The sequence below is a fragment of the Mesoplodon mirus genome (assembly GCF_964341445.2).
Source record: "Mesoplodon mirus genome assembly, chromosome: 11".
In the NCBI taxonomy this organism is placed as follows: Eukaryota; Metazoa; Chordata; class Mammalia; order Artiodactyla; family Ziphiidae; genus Mesoplodon; species Mesoplodon mirus.
The window spans coordinates 30,324,359-30,330,358 of NC_138987.1; the positions used below are offsets into that span (position 1 = coordinate 30,324,359).

At 45.8% G+C, this 6,000-nt stretch overlaps 1 long non-coding RNA gene across 2 annotated transcripts in view; it reads right to left on the bottom strand.

Annotated features, from left to right (window-relative positions):
• LOC309812660 overlaps nt 1-4,050 on the bottom strand; it is an 82,008-nt gene extending 77,958 nt beyond the window's left edge. For both annotated transcript variants that reach the window (XR_014295370.1, XR_014295371.1), the window contains exon 1: nt 3,957-4,050. This is a non-coding gene — a long non-coding RNA (uncharacterized lncRNA). The remainder of the gene's footprint in view (nt 1-3,956) is intronic.
• Nucleotides 4,051-6,000: the final 1,950 nt, after the last annotated feature.

The following is a 6,000-nucleotide window of genomic DNA, read 5'->3' on the forward strand; positions in this document are numbered from 1 at the left end:
TTAAAAAATGTTTAAAATGTGACCTGCAGAACACTGTAAATGGTTAAAACAAAGTAATGTGAAAATATTACAGCCTAAAAGAATTCTTAATGTCACAAGTGTTTAACTTTGATGATGTTATTTTGATTTAACTTGACACACTTCTTTTTTTTTTTTTTGCGGTACACGGGTCTCTCACTGCTGTGGCCTCTCCCGCTGTGGAGCACAGGCTCTGGAAGCGCAGGCCCAGCAGCCATGGCTCACGGGCCCAGCCACTCCGCGGCACTTGGGATCTTCCCAGACCGGGGCACGAACCCGTGTCCCCTGCATCGGCAGGCGGATTCTCAACCACTGCGCCACCAGGGAAGCCCTTGACACACTTTTAAAAGGATAGTTTATGTTCGTAATAATCTTTGAAGAGCTTGGAAATAAAATTTATCCTTAATTCATGAAAAATAAGTGGTAAATATGACTTTAATGTGAACCTCAGATTTCCAGGGACAATCTTTATTAAAATAGTATTCTTTCCTGTTGTTCACATAAGCTGTAAGATTATCCCGGACATTCTGATATTTTGGTATCCAATCTCCAGAACTGAGACGTCATGTCCCAGAGTCTTGTGTGGAATCTGTGGTCCTTGTACTTGAGGCCTGGGCTCCAGGAGGGGTGGACGGTGACAGAGGGAACACACTGGTCTCTAATAGAAGGACTTCATCCTTTCCAGGCTTGAGAATCCTGTTCTATGGTGACGGCATTGTCCCTGCTGCCCCACAGAGACGCAATTCAGACCCCATGCTCGGCCCTGTCAAGTTCCTGGCGAGCTCTGGATTCTACCGAGTAGTCACTGGCCCCTAGTGCCAACCGTGTGAAAAGAGGCCACTTTACATTTGATACAAAGCATCAGCCGGACTCATTCACGGTGCCCGGAACATCTTAAGCTCCAGATGTAGAGCTGGAAAGTGGCACTTCAACACAAACTCCCTTTCCTGCCAACCCCACCCACAAGGATTTTGCAGGCTGAGAGGAACACGCAGAGGCTTATCTTTTCCACCCCTTGTCTCCCCAGATGTCAAGAGATATTGTTCTGGGGAACAGCCCAAGAAAAGCCCTATTCTCCTTGCTCCTCCTCACCTGCCAAGAAGGGGTGGCCTGCAGGTGCCTGGCCGAACTGAGGAGCTGCCAGGAAGCATCAAGCCATTCACTCTGGTTGAGAAGTGGCCTCCCCCGTGCCAAGTCCCAACCTTGGCAGCTCCATCCACGGGTTCTCACGAGCAGCACCTGTCTGCCTAGGCTTCAAGCCCCAGCTCCCACTTGCTGCTTCAGACTAATGCAGGTGACCCCATGACCAGAAGGGCCTCCCTCAGAGCCATGGTTCCTCCTCTGACAAAGCCCTGGCTTGTTCGAATCACTGAGCCTCAGGAAGGTCTTGGGTCCCTAAAATAAGAGGAGCTTTATATATAAGAGAAGACTGATGATATTACCCAAAGTGCTCTTTTTCACATGGAGAAATTCAGGTGGAGAGGGAAGAGAGACCTTGGAGAGTATCTTCAGGTCCAGGGGTTCTCAGTCACCTGGAGGAACTTTAAAAAATGAGATCCTGGGACTTCCCTGGTGGCGAAGTGGTTAAGACTCCACGCTCCCAATGCAGGGGGCCCGGGTTCGATCCCTGGTCAGGGAACTAGATCCCACATGCCACAACTAAGAGTTCACATGCCACAGCTAAGGAGCCAGCAAGCCGCAACTAAGGAACCCACCTGCCGCAACTAAGACCCAGTGCAACCAAATAAATAAATAAATAAATAAATAAATAAATATTTTAAAAAATGAGGGCTTCCCTGGTGGCGCAGTGGTTGGGAGTCCGCCTGCTGATGCAGGGGACGTGGGTTCATACCCCGGTCTGGGAGGATCCTGCGTGCTGCGGAGCGGCTGGCCCCGTGAGCCATGGCCATTGAGCCTGTGCTCCGCGGTGGGAGAGGCCACAGCGGTGAGAGGCCAGCATACCACAAAAAAAAAAAAAAAAAAAGAGATCCTGATTTACATAGTCTGGTGTGGGGGAAGGGTATGACCCCTCAGTGGAGCCCATGTTGAGAATCCCTGATCTGCTTCAACCCACTTGTTTTACAGACAAGAAAAACTGAGGTCCTGACAGAAGGGACTTTTGACAATTGTCAATCTTGTCCAATTCACCTGTTTTACAGATGGGGAACTGAAGCCCAGAGAAGTTAAGGAGAATCACCTAAGGCTCCATAGCTAGTAAGTGGTATCTTAGTATTTGGGGCAGTTTGACTTTTAATTGTCTCAGAATGGTTCTACTATTATGTCTAGTTTTACTATCATAAAGCGCTGCTTTAAAACCATCATGGTTGGGCTTCCCTGGAGGCACAGTGGTCGAGAGTCCGCCTGCCGATGCAGGGGACACGGGTTCGTGCCCCGGTCCGGGAAGATCTCACATGCCACGGAGTGGCTGGGCCCGTGCACCACAACTCTAGGCCTGCACTCTACAGCCCACGAGCCACAGTGCCTAGAGCCCGTGCTCCGCAACAAGAGAAGCCACCGCAATGAGAAGCCCGCGCACCGCAATGAAGAGTAGCCCCCGCTTGTCGCAACTAAAGAAAGCCCACGTGCAGCAATGAAGACCCAACACAGCCAAAAATAAATAATCAAAAAAAAAAAACCCATCATGGTTCCCTAATGCTCAAGAAATAAAGTCTACATTCCATAACATGGCATTCAAAGCCCTATCATCACAACCTGGCCCCACTTACTTTTCTAAAAGTACTACCTTCATACCCAGGAAAGTGGGGCCCATGCCCTGGTCCCCTCATTTTACAGGGCTCCACTCTGACCCTTTTCTAGCTGTATCACACCTCATGGGACAAAGAGTCCACAGGGTTAAGGAGACATGCTCCCTCTGGACCTCAGAGTATCCCAAGTTCACCTATGGGGCCTGTGACATCCTCTTCCTTAATGTCTTTCTGAAAAAAACAATAGAGCTGCTAGGCCTGAGGGGCAGCCCTGCAGCAGCTGTTCGGTGGGAAGTGGGAGTATGGTTGGAGCTTGGACGTGCAGGTTGGATGTCCTCACATAGGCCCTCAACTCTCCTCCTGGTGCAGGCTGGTCCAGAGGGGAAAGAGCAGAGGAGCAGGCTGCAGGCTGGGAGCTGGCTCCTCCATGTTCCAGGGAGTCCAAGAATTCTAAGTTCAAGTGTCACCTTCTAGGTTGTCATGAAGGAATATTTGTCAAGGGAGGAGGACAGAACATATTTGACTGTTTTCTTTATAAATTTTAAAGACTTATTCATGGTATGTAGGCCTCCATTAGTACCCTGGCCTTGGCCCTGCGCATGCTGGGGAGGTGGGTTGACCCCTGACGGAGTCAGGGAGGAGGGCTAGTAGTCAACCTTGCTGCTGGAAGGTGAGTAGCTCAGCCCTCCAGTATGTATGAGATCTGCACTGGCAACTCCTGGAGGGATCACAAGCTGTATTTATGGTAAAAAGAAAGTATATAGTGTTGATGTGATATGAAACCAGGATGTGGTGCCCCCCAGGTCCTGGTTGGTGAGCACTTCCTTCCCTTCTCCCTGCAATGCAATTCTTACAAAGTCCTGTTTTTAAATTCCTAGGCTCTCGTCTTTTTTCCACAGTAGAATTTCTATGGAATGTATGAATACTAGGAACAGCACTGCTACGTCATAGGATATCTCAGATATTTAATTTGCCTAAATAATTCCAGATTGTTCTTTAGAATGGCTGTTCTTGTCTACCATCACATGAGATGTACAGGAGGGTTCCACTGTCCCCCTGTCTCCACTGAAACTTGGTATTATTCAGCTTTCTAATTTTTGCCAGATCACTGGTAGAAAAGTTGTATCTCATTGTTGCTCTAACTTTAAGAAATTTTTAACTATTGTCTTAGCCTATTTGGGTTGCTATACCAGGATACCATAGGTTGGTAAACAACAGAAATTTATTTCTCACAGTTCTGGGCTGGAAGTCTGAGATCAGGATGCCAGCATGGTGGGATTCTGGTGAGGGCCCTCTTCTGTGTTGCAGATGACCGTTTTCTCATTGGGTCCTCCTATGGTGGAGACAGCAGAAAGCTCTCTGAGGTCCCTTTTATAACGGCATTAATCCCATTCATGAGGGTTCTACCCTCATGACCTAATTACCTCTCAAAAGGCCTCACCTCTTGATGTCATCACACTGGGGATTAAGATTTCAACATGTGAATTTTAGGGGGGACACATTCAGTTCATAACAATTACTAATGATTTTGAGCAGCTCAAATCTAATTTTTTTCAAATTGAAATAGCTATAATCAGCTCCAGATCCTATCAGCCAGCCCACCTTTTTCTTTCTTGTCTGCAAGTAGAGCTTGAGAGACCAGGGATCAGTCTGCTGATATCTAGATTCACTGTGACACTGAATAGTGGAGATATCCATGATGCTACAGCATTTGCCATTTCTCTTTATCCTCATCTCTTGGGGACTTCATCTCCTGCCTTCTTGCACCCTAGTTCCCTGCTCTCCAGCTGCGCTGGTCATGAACATGCAAAGCCATTCCCACACCTAGGGGACTTTGGCTCCCACTGTTCCCTCTGCCAGGACCATTGACATTCTCAAGATGTGTTCCTTCCCTCCCTTGAGTTTCTGTTCAAACGTCATCTCATCAGTGATATCTTCTCTGTCCTTTGTAACCAAAGTAGCTCTTTGCCCACCTTCTTCCCTTAAATTTTCTTCTTTTTTTTAACATCTTTATTGGAGTATAATTGCTTTACAATGGTGTGTTAGTTTCTGCTGTATAACAAAGTGAGTCATCTATACATATACATATATCCCCATACCTCCTCCCTCTTGCGTTGTTTTCTTCTTAACAATCCCCACTAACTGGCATTCCCACTGCCTGTTATTTACTAGTCTGTTTGTTTAGTGTCTGTTTCTTATGCCACAATAGCAAACACTATATCACTTCTATATCCAAAGTGCCTGGAAGGGTGGCTGGCATATAGGAGGCACTCAATAATCATTTACTGAATTTAATAAATTCTTACTGGTTACTCCTATGTAGACATATTGACACAACACAATTGCAAACATTTAGACATTTATTAGTTTTTGCAGTGTCGTTTTTAGATCATTAAATAAATGGGTTAATGTGGGAAGAGGCATTACAAAATGACAAAACCCACAAACAGGTGAATAAACCATAGACTGAGTGGAATTCATAGAGAGATTCAATTAGCTCCCCCAGGGTCTCTGGTGCCTTCCCCAACCAACCAAAGCAATACATTTCCAGATCTGGCTTTGAAAAAAAATCTAAGTTTCTCCTAAATGTGATATTATTTCCTAGAGTTCATATAGCACAAATTACTTTGGCTGTCTTGTATCAGTGATACAAGTTTAGTTACAAGTGATGTTTTTAGCTTGAAATTTTAGTCCAAAACAATGACAAATAATAAAAGCACCTTGTCACAGTTGCACAAATCCTTTCTAAATAATTTAACTCCACTTGCTTTCTCTGAAACTTGGGGGAAAGAAAGTGATTAGGAAACATTAAGGCTAGAATTCAGCCACAGCCATGTCTTTCTTTAAAAAAAAAAGACAAAAAAAGTCAGTTGGAGTGCCAGTTGTATAGTGCTGTCCATTGTTTAGAAAAAAAAAAAGTTTTAACCCCAGGGTGGAAAAACTAACATTGTCACTAGGATATGAAGAAACCATGGTGAAGAACTAGCCACAGTGAGGCCCCACAGAATGGCCAGCGGCATCTGCTCCGAGGGCCTTTATCAGCAGCCTTGTATGTTCTATTCAAGACTCTCAGAACGATTGTTCGCATGATGTAGACAAATTGACGCAAATTAGTTTAGCACGGGCTATGCAAAGTTTAAGCTTGTTGAGCAACACACGTGGACCACATAGCAACAGCTCCCAAAGCTATGTAAAAGGTGTTGGATGCAAAGTACTAACTACTCAGACTTTCCCCTTCCAGACTGGAAGCTGAATTTGCAAATCATTGGTGGAGGGA